The 15810-nt window shown below is 38.4% G+C and overlaps 1 protein-coding gene across 1 annotated transcript in view; it reads right to left on the reverse strand.

Moving 5' to 3' along the window:
* LOC132239341 (ADP-ribose glycohydrolase MACROD2-like) overlaps positions 1–15810 on the reverse strand; it is a 792923-nt gene that overhangs the window by 519173 nt on the left and 257940 nt on the right. The window contains exon 3 of the mRNA XM_059705503.1: positions 13450–13523. The gene's annotated coding sequence lies outside the window, so the exon portion shown is untranslated. The remainder of the gene's footprint in view (positions 1–13449; positions 13524–15810) is intronic.

Below are 15810 nucleotides of genomic sequence, written 5' to 3' on the forward strand. Positions count from 1 at the left end.
CCAACAAGCTTACCAACTCCTAGGCCATTCAGGGAACTCTTTGGTGTATAATAGGGCAGGAAAAACAGCCCAGATCAAGGGAAGATCTGCTAGTTAGACACAGCCAATGTTTATGTTGCAAAATAAATGCAGCTGAGTTATTCTTAGGTATCTAAAGTCACTACAGAAAGTAAAAATTTCACACTGGCAAAATTATTCTTAAATTTCTTTAAAAAAGCCCGATGTTGGAAACTGACACATCTCTCAATAAATTCAACAAAGCCCAGTTCCCCTCCAGCTTTAGACGAGATTGCTGGAGTTTAAGTTGCTATTGAACGAAGAAGTTCTGGCTGATATTTTAGGAGCAATGTCAGAGAACCAACTAAAAAACAAAATGTCTGTGAGCTAGCATCACATCAATGCAGAAAGAAGCTAAGAAGCATATGAGAATTTGGACAGATGGAAGAAAACAAATGTGTATGTCTTATGAAAAGGTTTATTGTGAAACTGAAAATGAATTATATCATTTAAACATAACTCTCTTCCTATCTCTGTCTTTTTGTAAAGAGTGCCCATAGCAGAAGCTATATGTACAGGTAGCACCTCCTGTCCAATGAACATCACTTTCTTGATCCTCAGCAAGTCACATGCCAGTGGTTACAATTCTTGCTGCAGAACCAAGTCTAAGATCAGTAGTTCAGAATATACCTGAAGCCCTCGCTTCCTTGCCCCAGGCCTTCAAACTTAGGATCACAAATGTTAACACTTCATTATGACCAGGTTTTAGAAACGTGAAATCAACATGGGTTTAGGAAACTGTAAATCTTCCAATATCCTTCTATTCTTGCTTCATTCAAATGAATAGTCTATCAACTAAATGTTAAGACTCCCTGGTATGTAATGAAGACACTACAGCTTACTTCTATACACTCAAGTTCCCATGTGGTGGGACTTCTAAGCTGTGCATGAATAGGACTGAGAAGAACAGTATGATTGAGAAGGGTATATTAGAAAGTCCTTCTGTCATTGGGCTCATACTCCAGCTCCTCAAAATCTGCTTTTACCATAAATGCATTAGCCTAGTCTGATGTTGTGTGAGGTTTCTTCTACTATGCTTTCTGTTGATAAGACAAGAGATTGGAGAAATGATGGTTTTGCCAGACCTACTCATGTTTCTTCCATAGTGGATAGAGGTGTCATCATTGAAGGAGGTCTGGTTTTTATAGAGGCCACCTCTATGTCTAAATGTGCAAGGAGAAACAGTGAGATGGCCACAGTTTCCTTCTAAAACAGAGTCATAGCTGAGAACATTTCCTCTCATAAGCAAATCATTTAATTCCACAGAATGAGAAAGAACCATTTTTGTTCTTCTCTGATTTGAGATAGGTGACAGTGGCAGGACTGGTGATTTTCCATTCAATCATAGCAGCAAATGAGTCCTGACCAATTAAAGGGGAGGGCAAACAAAGGGCTCTTTTTCTTCCCTACCAAAGAAGAAGTACAGCACATGCTTCTGTAAATGAAAATGGTATAGAATGTCCTTCAGTAGGACCTTTCAGTGTCCTTTTTACCTCTGTGGCATATGTAGAGCCAACCGCATACTCGGAGGTTTATTTTCTATTTATAAAAATATCACATCACTAAGATACTCAGCAGCTTTCATAACATAAAGACTTTTAAATTTTGGCTATTTTAAAAGTACCATATAATTCAGATCATTTACAAAAAAGCAACATGGTGGCCTTTCCACATAAGGATTGTTAGTATTGATTCTAAATAAACATATAAAAAACGAGGCCCTGGGTAGCATAGCTCAGTTGGTTGGGGCATCTTCCTGTACACCCAAAGGTTTGATTCCCAGGTCAGAGCACATACCCTGGTTGTGAGTTCAATTCCCAGTTGGGTGCTTGCAGGAAGCAATCAATCAATGTTTCTCCTCTCTTTCTATCCTCCACTTCCTCTCTCTAAAATCAATAACATTTTTGCCCTGGCTGGTTTGGCTCAGTGGATAGAGTGTCGGCCTGCAGACTAAAGGGTCCCGGGTTCAATTTCAGCCACAGGCACATGCCCAGGTTTCAGGCTTGATTCCCAGTGTGGGGTGTGCAGGAGACAGAGGATTAATGATTCTCTCTTATCATTGATGTTTCTATTTCTCTCTTCCTCTCCTTTCCTCACTGAAATCAATTAAAAATAATAACAAAATCAATAATATTTTTTAATTGGGGATCTTCTTAAAGGCGTCTAGACAGCATATGCAAATACTTTATTATGTCAGTGGAAGAGCCTGGAGACTCAGAAAAAACAAAGATGCATGTTGGTGTGACTGTGCTATGATGAGTGGGCAAAAACCAGATGTTGGCTGCATCAGTTGGTGTTGCTCCAAAAGACAACATCAATGGCAATGAAATGTAGACCTGGAAGAGACATGGTCTACCAACCCCATTTTACAGACGAGGAGCCCAGAGAGAGGAAGTTAATTGTCTAAGGTTATGTGAGAATGTGGAAGAATCTGATTAGAGCCCAAATTTTCTGACTCCTGTTCCAATGTTCTAATCTTTACACTAAACTTCCTCTTTGAGATAATAATTGCCAGTGGTGAAGGCAACATATCTTTTCCCACCTAGCTTCCGGAAGCCATAATTCCCATTCTTGTTGCATGGAGGAGGATTCAAGCTACTGTTATATTGAGGCCTAATGGACACAATCCTGGAGTCTTGAAAGCTGTTCCATAATCTTAAGTATGAACTTAAAAGCCATACTTTGTTAAGTGATCCATTCTCTTACAAACACACATCTTATGCTTCTATTTAGCACTGGCTTCTGTTAAAACTTACCTGTTTCTTAACTCCAGGTTAGTGAAGGAGGAGAGAGATATAGCCATCTCTAAGTAAACAAAAACTCTTTTTGACTTGCCCCCTAAAGCAATGATGGCGAACCTTTTCAGCTTGGCATGTCAACATTTTGAAAAACCCTAACTTAACTCTGGTGCCGTGTCACATATAAAAAAATTTTTGATATTTGCAACCATAGTAAAACAAAGATGTATATTTTTGATGTTTATTTTATATATTTAAATGCCATTTAACAAAGAAAAATCAACCAAAAAAATGAGTTCGAGTGTCACCTCTGATACGCTGTTATAGGTTCGCCATCATTGCCCTAAATGAAAGTAAGCTTTGAAAGACCAAATTTTTTAAAGGGCTATTACTACTTTATGATTGAGAACAGTGACTCTAAATATCTTTTACAACCCAGTATAATTGAAGGTCCTGAAATACTCCCATTAAAAGCAGCAGTTCGATAGAGCAGGTTCTCTGAAAGGGGTAAAATGAATTATTCAAAACATATAGCTCTTTGAGGAGGAGCCCTCCAAATGATTCTCAGCCCTTCCTTTTCTTTAGTTGAGAATTATCAGCTTGAGTTGTTAAAACTAAAAATGGATTGTCATTCTATTTTGCTAAAATATATCATATATTGCCTCAGTTTTGATTCTTCACTCAAGCCAGCAGAATGGGTTCTATGACTGCCAACTACCCAACAATGAGTAACATTTTCCACAAACTATTTCCCTAAAGCTCAACCTCCCCCCACCCCAGATGGCAAGAAACATGGCTGCTGGCAGCTTCTGAGCTAAACATCTCTGTTTCTCAGCCAAAGTGAACCCTAATTTTCCTTTCCTAGCTCCAGTTTGCAAAAATGTCCCAGGGAAAGGTTCTAATTTTGGATTCCATGCCTACCAATCTACTTTGAGTGACTACATTTGGGTAAGATACTCAATTTCTCACTAATTACCATTGGCCACAGGAACAGTGTTACAGAAGAACATGCAAAGCCAAACTAGGTAACCCTAAGAATTTTATTTTCCCTGAACTTGAACTATCACATCTGTAAAATTAAGGATAAAATATCCACCTTGATATGTTAAGAAGTGATAACATGTATCAGAAAAGCATGTAATGTATGTATCCCAAACATAAGCCATGGGACACAATAAGTACCAGAAAAATATTGGTTTCCTCTCTACCTTTAGCGATTTCACATACGTACTCTGCATCTCCTAAAACTCTTCTCTAGAATCCCCAAACTTAGTGATATATATATATATATATATATATATATATATATATATATATATACAAATATATTACCAACACATATTTAAACATAATTCTTCCCCCCACCAAGACAGAGTACATTTTCCAGCTCTCTCTATACTTCATTCTGTTTATCTAAAAGCAAGGGGGGCATAATGGGCACTGTACTGGGTTAAGAACAGTTGGGAGAGGAGGACATGTGTTGATTATACCTCAGCACAGAAATAAACAAGCCACCCTACACTACATGGGATTGTAGGTTGGTGTCACCAGAGCTCCCTGGGACCATCATTATCGAGACATGCCTTACTGGAAGAAAAAAAAAAAAGATTAAGCTTTAAGGAGCTCTCCACCCAGAGTAAGACTAGGGGAAAGGATGCTTGGGAAGCCTTACTGAATGTCTAAAATGTATCTTATTACAGCTCTCTCTACCCTAGGCACACTGGCGAACTGGCAAAATTTATATTATTCTATACATTGTGCTTCTATAGGGTGTCCCAAAATTCATGCAAGATTTGAATTTTGCATGAGAATTAACAACAACAAAAAAATAAAAGCCTAATTTTACTTAGTTTATTGAATCAGATTCTAATATCTGTTGCCCTTTGATTTCAATACCTTCAATTTGATAAGCATTACCAACTACCAATTATGGCCCAGGAGCAGGGACAATGAAGATCAATGAAGACCACGGCTTTGCGTAGGTGCCAGCAAAGCCATGGAGGCCATTTACCTGATGTGCTATTCCATACATAACCCTATACTGTATACTTTAAGAATCAATTAAAAAAAAATTACAATTTTTAATTATAAACCTGTGTTTTCTATCAAAATTACTTCTTGTGTGAATTTTGGGACACCCTATAATATACAGGAACAGGGTTATGAAGCTTGGAGGCAATAGCAAGGGGATCTAATTTCTGACTCCAAGATCTTGGGTGTGCATGTTGTGACCAGATGCTAAAGCATGTGGTGATAGAGAGGCAGTGGATTTGCCCACGTGACAGGCTCCAATTTGAGAAAGTCTATGGTGGCATGAGCACTTGAACACAGCCACCAAGTTAAGGCAGAAGCTTCCTTGGGGTGCGGCTTTCACTCTAACAATGGAAATGTAAAACCATAAGATAAAGAGTTAAAATTCCCTTCTGGCCCACAATGTCAGTCTCACAAATCTCAACAAAGACAGCATGAAAATGGGAAGGTATTGTGTGTGTGAATGTGTGTGCATCAAAGAGTGGAAAGGAAAAGGAGGGGAGGGAGGAATGTATGAGGAAAGGAGTAGGTAAGGGTGGAAGGGAAGAAGGAAGGAAGGAAGGAAGGAAGGAAGGAAGGAAGGAAGGAAGGAAGGAAGGAAGGAAGGAAGGAAGGAAGGAAGGAAAGAAGGAAAGAAGATGGAGGAAGAGAGAAAACATAAACTGTTTGCAAGTCATCAGGGTTCTGGAAGAGCCCTAGAAACATGGTATATGTGTAAAGTCTGGGAATAATTTTCCTCAATTATGTCACAGCCAATGAGCATCATGGTTTCCACCTGAAGACCATGCTTGTGCTAGTCAAAGGATACATTTTTATAGCAGCATATTAGAATGATGATGATTATTACCATAACCACAGTTCTGCGCAGAATGTGAGTATTTTAAGATGGAGTTTATTTTATCAAACACACATATTTTATCCTTATATTTCACCAAAAACTAAGGCTGGCATAGATTCTCAAATGACATTTGAGGACATAAAAAGACATTCCCCAGAGAGAACACTGGGCACTTCTTTTCTCCTCCCAGTTCTCTGAATGTTAACCACACCCCTGTGTTGTGTGGAACTGAGGGGCCATGCAGTATGTGTTTTGCATTTCTGTAAAAAATCATTCACAGGAATTAAAACTTGGTGTGAAGGATATAATTTTCCCATCAGAAATATATCATTTTATGTTTCCTTTAAACCCCCCTTTTAAGAACCACAAAGATCCTAAGGCATTTCATGTCAAAGACATAAGGCAGGCCCCACACTGGGTTTTTTTGGTGATCCATAATGTGATTCTGAAAAAAAACCTGACAAACAATTTTTAACACTGCATATGCTCAATGACCTCTGCCAAGAAGGAGAAGAAATACTCTTGGCACCAAAACCTAGAGTTTCCTTTGTGGTCCTTAATGAAGAAACAAGTGACTCTCTCCCTCCCTGATCTTGTCAACTTATCATGAGAACAGCATATGAACCTTTCAGAAAGCTGAACTTACATTTCTTCAGTAGATTCCCAATTCTATTTTCTGGAGTAAAGGATTCTGTTAACCTTTTGCAATACTTTGTGGATTGTGTATATGAAGGTTGGAAGGCAGGGGAGGGTGACAGTGCTACTGCTTCCACACTGCACAAATCAATATCTTTACTTCTAAAAAACACCGATGAAAAGCTCAAAACTAATTTTGTTCTCTGGGAACCATGAGTTGACCTTGAGGCCTAGACCATACTGGGTAAGGTCTGGGACTTTTGCTTGTTACAAATTGCAGAGATGGATGGATATCTGTCTCAGTACAACACAACATACACATAGCATCTCTTTACGCCCTGCTACATCCGTAGGCACACTACTGAACATGCCAAATAGCAATATCACTGGAATCCTGTGTCCCTCAGAAGACACGTAGTAAACAATTTAAAGGACAAGAAGATGACATTCAACATTTTCAACAATAATCTATTTGTGCTAAAAGCACAGTTAAAAAGACTGCATGTTAGACAAAAGCCCCAATTTTGCATGCAGTGAGAGAAAACCTCCATCTTTTTCCTACTTAGAAGACAACTGATTTGGGGTTAAAAAATGCAGAGCTGGTTTTCTCAGTCAATGATATCCAAGTCAAGGCAGGTACCTCATCCAAGTCAAAGATGAACAAGAGGCTCTTCCATTAAATTGTTGCCCCTCCCTCCCCCCGGGAACAAGGATGTCTGCTTGTGGCAGTGGGTCTGTTGGCAAGAGGGAAGAGATTAGGAAATTCCCATCGAGTGACTAAATGGGAAAATTTTCTGGGAAATGCCATCCTCAAAGATCTGCAAAGATGCAGCTGGGGCCTGGTCTCTGGTGAACCACAGCCTCTACTCTGAATGGCTGTACACTGCCACAGCTTAAATCAGAGCTTTCCAGAATGCTGTGCTTCTGCCCACCTATCCACTGCTTTATACTTGGAGTGGGAGGGAGGGGGAGGTCAAGTTTTATCACACTACAACTGAGGCCCTTTAGCACTTTAGGGATTTCACATTTGAAAGTACCCTGGAAACCACCGATCTTCCTTCCAGCACAGAATCTTCATCTGAGATACCTTGCCTTAAGATGAGTTCCCAGAAGGCTTAATATAAGTGCTAGGTGCCTCAGAAGCTTGCTTCCTCGTTGTCTTTGAAATCACTGAACATGACCTCTGTCATGGGAAAACATCTCATAATATCAGGCTATCGCTTTAGGGGTGAAAGATATCCCTTTCTTCTTCCACTTTCTACAGAGAACATTACAGATACTATGTACAATGCCTCAGAGACAAATAGCTACATGCCATGACTCAGTTGGTGTAGAGAGTAATAGAGCAGGCATGTACAAACATTTCTTGGGCTAACATCCAAATATGAAAGGGGTGGCTCAGAGCTGTGGAGGGGGGAATAACTATTTAACAAGAAATGATATTTTCAGACTGCATGAATAATGAGGAATGCACAAAACTGCAGTAGATAACACAGAGCAGCCACCTCAAGTTAGGAGACTGGGCCACATTTCTGCTGCTCATTTCCATAAAAACCCCTTATTTTGTTCACTTGTCTCTGTAATAAAGTTTCTACTTGAGAAAAATGGGAACTTAGGGAAAGGTTATCATGCCACATGCTATCATTTTTTTAATAGCAAACTGACATTCTTTTCTTCTGATTTTCTAAGCTCAGACGTTCTTCATTCTTAATGTAGCCAAAAATGCCAGTGGGTAACCTTCATTCCTTGCCTACCTCATACTGGGTCCCTGGGTCTCTCTGCCACATATCTTGTCTCTTCAGTCATATTCCCATTTCTTTGTATTTCTGTTCTATGTTGTAAGATAAGTCATCTCTCTGGTCTTCTCAGAGCAATAATTCAATTCTCACAAGTGTATATTCTCTTTTGTTTTGCAAATTTTCAATCCCAAGTCATTATAGTTTTTAGCTCTGGTAAGTCATTTTTGTGCCCTAAATATACCCTCTTGAGGATTCTCCTTCCTTTTTTTATTAAAGGTCTGTTCCATCTCTTCTGCTGCAGCCACTGCAATTAGACCCAACTGTACTGTTTGTTCAGCTGGGCTCCCTCAAGTCCCTGTATAGCTTTAAATATGTGGTGACAACAGCCCCCTCACAGTTCAGACTCTGGGCAAAGGAAACACGTGGATGGTGGATGACAAAAACGTGATTTCTCTGACCCGAGTATTCCAGTCAGACCTCTGGATGTGAAAATATCTAGCCCCCCAGATGGGGGTCCTTGGTGTACCTACATAGAATTAAATCAACTATTGGTTTGGAAAGGAAAAGAAGTACCATTTCCCGAGGGTTTAAAAATTCCGGAAGGCTCACTATACACAAAACATTACTATTATTTATGGTAAAAAATTACGAAGATGTGTACCGTTGAATCATACACTCATCTGACGGAGGAAAGTATGGTGGCTGATAGGAGAGTCATATTACATGTGTCCGCCATATTTTCAAAAGAACATTTCAGAGGACCTGACCAGCTGAAAATCCCAGAAGATGCAACTGCATTCACCAAGCTAAACCCCAACCTTGCTACATGCAGAACTGACTGACCCATGAATGGGTAGGCACATGTTAAGCAAGTGAATGAGTAGGGAAGACAATGTGCAAAAAATAATGATGATGAAACAGAGATATGAGACAGAGTTCGAGATAAGAATGAAAATGAACTACTATGCTCTTTGGATTTATTGTTTGCAATTCCAGTCACGCATGAGACCCTGCTCTAGTTCCAACTCTTGGCCTTTAAGACTTTTCGTATAGTTTATTTATTCATGATAGCTTCTTTTATATAACTTAGCTTGAGTATATTTCTAGTTCTTGCAACCATTCTCAAACTAAGACCCAAACCCAAGTTAAAGTTATGACAATCTGACCAATTTTATTACATCTTTGATTCTGATGTATTTCTTGATCTTCAGGCTCAAATAGCCAGCATTCTATTTGAAATCTTCATTATATATCTAATATTATCTTAGACGTAACTGTCTGTAACATGTCTTATTTTCTTTAAAAATGTAAATATGATCCCCTACCAAGTTTCTCAATATGCACCAAAATTTACCCAGGTGCACAGGCCAAAATCGTGGTGGTCATTTTTTTTTAGTCCTCACCTGAGGATATGTTTTTACTGATTTTAGAGAGAGAGGGAGGGAGAGAGATAGAAACATTTATGTGTGTGAGAAACATCATTCAGTTGTCTCCCATACACTCCTCGACCAGGTATGGAACCTATAACCTGGGTATGAGCCCTAACTTGGAATCAAACCCAAAACTATTTGGTGCTTGGGGTGATACTCTAAGCCACTGAGCCACCTGGCCATGGCTCTAGTGGTCATTTTTGGCTCTTTTATTTTCTTCATGTATCTCATTTGACTTGCCACTATGATAGACGTTACTACTAATTATCAATATCCAGTTGCCTCTATTCTGAACATATGAGAGGATTGCATTTCCCTGCCCCCTCGGTGCCTTGCTCTGGATAATGAAATGTGAGGGAATGTTATATGCATCATCCTTTGTAGAAGCATTTAAGGGCTGTTACTTTAGTCTATCTTTTCCTGTCATGTGATAGAGGATGTTTCATATGGAAGAATATCTGTCAGCCTGGGTTTCTGACTAAGCTAGAGCCTTTTGCTGACTCAAAATATACAAATAGGGTGAGCAAAAATTAAACCTTTGCTATTCTACGGCACTGAGGCTTGGATTTTTTTTTTGTAACTGTAGTATAAGCTAGCCTATCTTAAAATAACCCCCCAACTCTTGTTGACTCTATTGTCAAAATATATTACAAACAATGTTGTCACCTCCTCTTCTATCATCACTATATTCCAAAGACCGTCATCTCTTGCCTAGATTTTTTGCAGGAGCCTCTTAGTCTTCCTTTTTCTACTCTGACATCTCTCAAATCTACTCATTCTCCAGGAAGTAGCCAGACTTTCTGTCTTTTTAAAGATAAATCCAATTATGTCATTCCTTGCCCAAGCCCTCAACAAATTCCAACTGGACTTAGAATAAAAATCAAAGTCTCTCCAAAAACTCCAACACTCTTTGATGTGACCCCTACCTATTTGTCCCAAGTTTATCTCCTGTCATTCTTTTTTCTCTCTGCTTCAATTACACCATCTCTGTTACCATTGCTTGCAAACAGTATTAAACTCATTCTCCTCTCAAGGTTTTTCTCTATTTGCTACCTCTATGTGAAATGTTCTACTACAAGATCTCTGGGAGGCTTGGCTTGCTCCTTCGGATCTTATAAATCTTTGTTCCAAGAGTACATCCTCAGAGTAGTCTCTACATTATCTAAAACCACACACCCCTATAACTAACTATCCAATTACCTGTTTTACTTATAGTATTGGAACTTTCTTATTTTTTCATTTGTTTAATTTATGTTTCACTTTTTCTGGACTATGAACATCATAAAGAAAGAATTATGTTTTTCCATGTTATGTACTTTGTATCTAGAAAAGTTTCTTGTGCTTAGTGGAATTCAATAAATACTATCAAATGAGTAAATAAATAAGTAAATAAGTAACTTAAACAATCAGAATGTCAAAACAATACTTTAATGAAGAGACAACTAAGAAGTTATACTTTCATAAATCCTTAACCAGTGTTTGTTTGTTAACAGAGCAAAAGATAAATCAAAATAGTGCTAATCAATTTGTATAGCTTTTTCCATGTCTTACGACTTACAAACCATTTATGAAAGTAAAACCTGATTGTTCAAGCTAACTTGTTGAAATTAGCCAATGTATATTTTTAAACATATTTTTATTGATTTCAGAGAAGAATGGAGAGGGATAGAGAGAAAGAAACATTAATGATGAGAAAGTCATTGATTGGCTTCCTCCTGCATACCCCACAATGGGGATTGAGCCCACAACCCAGGCATGTGCCCTGACCGGGAATCAAACCATGACCTTCTGGTTCATAGGTCAATGTTCAACCACTGAGCCATGTGAGCTGGGCTAGCTAATGCATATTGGAACAGTAAGCCTTCTAAAAGAGAATTAGCATGGCTTGTGTTTAAAGTTGCAATAGCAATAACAGTGTTTCTCAACTCAAATTATCTACATTTTCTACAATAGACCCAAGAAATAAGCAAGAAAAGGATATGAAAGTGAAAGAACAGATTCAAATACATAGTAGGCTAGTAAAGAAATTATAGCAAAAACCATGAAGTAGGAAGTACTGATAACAAATGTCTATGGAAAATAACTTTCTGAATAGTTACCTAAAAGGAATCCATCAGTAGAACTCATCAATAAGGTATAAACATGACCAACATGTTTGCTCTTCATTATCACCTCCTTGATGTTCTATGTGGTTATGTGTACTTCCATCACATGCCAATATGACACATGTGAATTTCTATCAGTGGGAGCATCCCATCAGTTTAGAGGAAATAATGGATTTGCACCATACACCAGCTCATTTATCAACTTTTACTCATGAAACCCTCTACATTTTTGCAAAACAGATGGTCCAGGTGAGGAGTCTTTACTATGATCAAAAGATATATTGAAAATACTGGCTTTCAAAGGGTTTAACTTTCTTTCCCTTTCCTCAGGAGCATTCCAAGAAGGAATGACTGTGAGAGTCAGGAGGGGTGAGTCAAGCTCTTGCCTCTGTGACTCTAAAGCAGGGGTGGGCAAACTTTTTGACTCGAGGGCCACAATGGGTTCTTAAACTGGACCGGAGGGCCGGAACAAAAGCATGGATGGAGTGTTTGTGTGAACTAATATAAATTCAAAGTAAACATCATTACATAAAAGGGTACGGTCTTTTTTTTGTAGTTTTATTCATTTCAAACGGCCGGATCAGGCCCACGGGCCTTAGTTTGCCCACGGCTGCTCTAAAGGCTTGAGTGTGTCATTTAACTTTGTGATTCTAGATGAGGATAAGAAAAACAATACCTATCCTAGATTTTTCATAAGATTGTCATGAAAATGATACTTGTCAAAGATATGTTTTGCAAACTGGCTATTTCAGAATTCTTTATTCTGCTTCTTTGAGGTTATTAAAATTATCCTCTAAATTGAAGTTGTCATATATATACCTTTCAAAGTAGGAGGAAACTAAAGAGCAAGCGGTAAAATGCATATGCTTTGCCATCTGGTCTTCACTTCTATTTGAGATAACAATGTTTATAATTGTTTAAGAAATATTGAAATTATGATCATTAGCAAAATATGACACTGGTATTTTTTAAACACACAAAGGCACCAAGAGTTATCTCTCATTAGGAAACTCTAACAGTTTATTTCCAAACCCAAACATTTCCAAATAGTCCACCCGTTACCCAAGGCAAAAGCTACTAAATTCATGGTCCATCATAAATGGAACAGCATTTTTTATAGTACTCATCTGAATATCTGAGAAGGAAAACAAAATCAGAAGAAAATGCACAAGACTGTTCATTGTATGAAACTTATTTGCTATTAATTGCCAAACCTCTGAACCTCTGACATCTGAACATCCACAGTGCTCTACTTATTGTGTTGCTTTGTTTACTTGAGTAATTTTCCTGTTCATCAAAAAAAAAAAATCCCAAAGATATTAATAAATAAGCAGAATAGGGTGTGTGATGAATATTCTGATGGAAGCATTTTGTTTCATAAAAAATCCTGATCAAGACCATTTAACTATCAATAATCCAAGTCTACTCCAATCTCATACTGAAAAGTTACTTTATGGAAGAGATTAGTTATATATAAAGAAAACTCAGGATGCAACAATTTTACTCTATACCAGGAATCTCCTGTCAACCAAGATAACATAACTTTCTAAAGAAAATCTCTCATTCTTCCTCTTAATGAAATCCATCCTGTTCTCTCTCTTACATACAAGACCTATACTATTGAAATATATAAAAATGAGGTCATTGCTAAGTGAATCCAATCACTTTGCCTCTTCACCACCAAAACCAATCAATGTAATCCCTACAGTAAGTTAATTACAAGAAAATACTCAATTACTCGTGGTACCTGAATGAAGCACGATCATCTAGCTTTGGCTCAATGACTAGGCCTACTTGATATTTAAAAAATACATTTATGTGCTTTTTGGAAATTACACCACCTTGAATGTTCAGTGATTGTGTAGTTCTCCCTACCTCGTGGTGATTCTTGGCCAGCCATTCCTTAATGGTGCTGAGGGCAATCACTGCAGCAGGCTCATTCGGGAAACCTAAGAGGAGGGCAGAATAAAGAAATAAAGAAAAAAGATCAAGGCAACACAGAAGTGAATCATAGTATGATACTGGATTTTTCTCATTTAAACAATATTCAATTCAACCAATTAGTACTAAAGAAGGCAGGCGGGCCTTAGTAAGGCACATACAGATTAAAGGCCTGTGATCCTACAAACTAGGCATTAAGGGAACTAGTCCTACACCAAAATAAAGCCAAAAGCACTAAAGAATTTAATTGCCTCTCTAATTTGAAACAACATCAATTAAACATCCCTAGCTGGTTTGGCTCAGTGGATAAAGTGTCAGCCTGTGGACTGAAGGGTCCTGGGTTTGATTCTGGTCAAGGGCACATGTCAGGGTTGTGAGCTAGATCCCCAGTGGGGAGCATGCAGGAGCCAGCCAATCAATGATTCCCTCTCATCATTGATGCTTCTGTCTCTGTCTCCCTCTCCCTTCCTCTCTGAAATCAATTATATATATATGTATGTATATATATGTATGTGTGTATATATATATATGTATGTATATATATGTATGTGTGTATATATATTATATATATATCAATTAAACATTATTTACATTTGCTTGATAGTTTTCAAAGCCATTTTATATAATTTTCTCATAAGGGATGCTCAAATTAAGATTTATTACTCTCTTATTACTCTAAGTTTATAAATTGAGCCAATACAGTTCAGAGAATACACATGGTTGACCCAGGGTCACAAGGCTAACAGTACTCCATCAATAAACTGACAGAAGACAGGACAACTTGCCAAATAGCCATACAATTGAAAGCTATCATCAGAATTGAAAGGAGGCAATGCCTGCTTCATTTAGGGCCACTGGAAATTATGTTTGAGATTAAGACATCATGAGCTGACCTGGTTTTGTTGTATGGCTTTGGTTTTAAAATGGCAGAAAGACTGACACACTTATAACGATGTCCTAGTGGGCATGAGCACATATCAAAATTCCACAAGCTCACCCAGAATGAACACATTCCTGAACTTGCAGAACCATCAGACATTTTGCCAACAGATAAAAGCATGTGAAGGAATAACCATCTGAGTTACAATTTATGTAGCAGAAAGGAGAAGAAATGGGAGTGACCATTCTGTTGAAACTACTCCTTTTAAGTTCCCCACTGGCTTCCTAATCGCCAAGTCCCATAGGCTTTCAATCAGTCTTCATCTGCTTCACTATTAGATGGCCTTGACTACTCTCCATGTCCCAATCTCTTCACCCCTGGATTTCCCTTAAGTTTATTTTTTAGTGTTTTAAACATACAACTCAGTGATTTTTAAAAATATGTCCACAAAGTTGTATAAGCACCACCACTAATTCCAGAATATTTTCATCATCCCCTAAGTCCACATTAACAGTCACTCCACAATCTCCCCTCTCCCCAGATTCTGACAACTATTAATCTTTCTTTCTCTTCTATATTTGCATATTCTCCTCCTGGATTTCAACCCTGCCTTCTGCTATGTTTCCTCCTACCTGTTTGACCTCCCCCGGCTCCTTTTTTCTAGGACAGCCATGGGCAAACTACGGCCCGCGGGCCGGATCCGGCCTGTTTGAAATGAATAAAACTAAAAAAAAAAAAAAAAAGATCATACCCTTTTATGTAATGATGTTTACTTTGAATTTATATTAGTTCACACAAAAACTCCATCCATGCTTTTGTTCCGGCCCTCCGGTCCAGTTTAAGAACCCACTGTGGCCCTCGAGTCAAAAAGTTTGCCCACCCCTGTTCTAGGAGCATTTACTAAATGTATGTCACTCCAGCTTTCTGCTTCCTCTACTCTCTGCTCTAGCCAGGTGCAGCAACAAATCCTTGAGGAGGTCTAGTCAGGGAGGCTCCTGTGACATTGTCAGTGCAGATGCAGAAAGAGCGAGGTGTTACTGAAATGGAGAGAACTGAGATTTAAAAGACCCAGTTTTATCCTGGCCAGGTGGCTTAGTTGGTTGGGGAATTCTCCTGTACACCAAAAGGTTGTGGGTTCGATTCCTGGTCAGGACACATATCTAGGCTGCAGGTTCAGTCCCAAGTCTGGGCACGCAAGGGAGGCAAACAATCAATGTTCTCCTCTCACATCAATGTTTTTCTCCCGCTCTCTCTCCCTTTCTCTCTCTCTAAAATCAGTAAACATCCTTGGGTGAGGATTAAAAAATAAAAAAATAATAATTAATTAAAAAACAATTTTATTGGATGGCAAATACATATTGTATCAGTTTATACTAACAATTTAAATATCAGTAGACTTTTAGAGAAGATGTGTG

Source organism: Myotis daubentonii, chromosome 8, assembly GCF_963259705.1.
Source record: "Myotis daubentonii chromosome 8, mMyoDau2.1, whole genome shotgun sequence".
NCBI lineage: Eukaryota > Metazoa > Chordata > Mammalia > Chiroptera > Vespertilionidae > Myotis > Myotis daubentonii.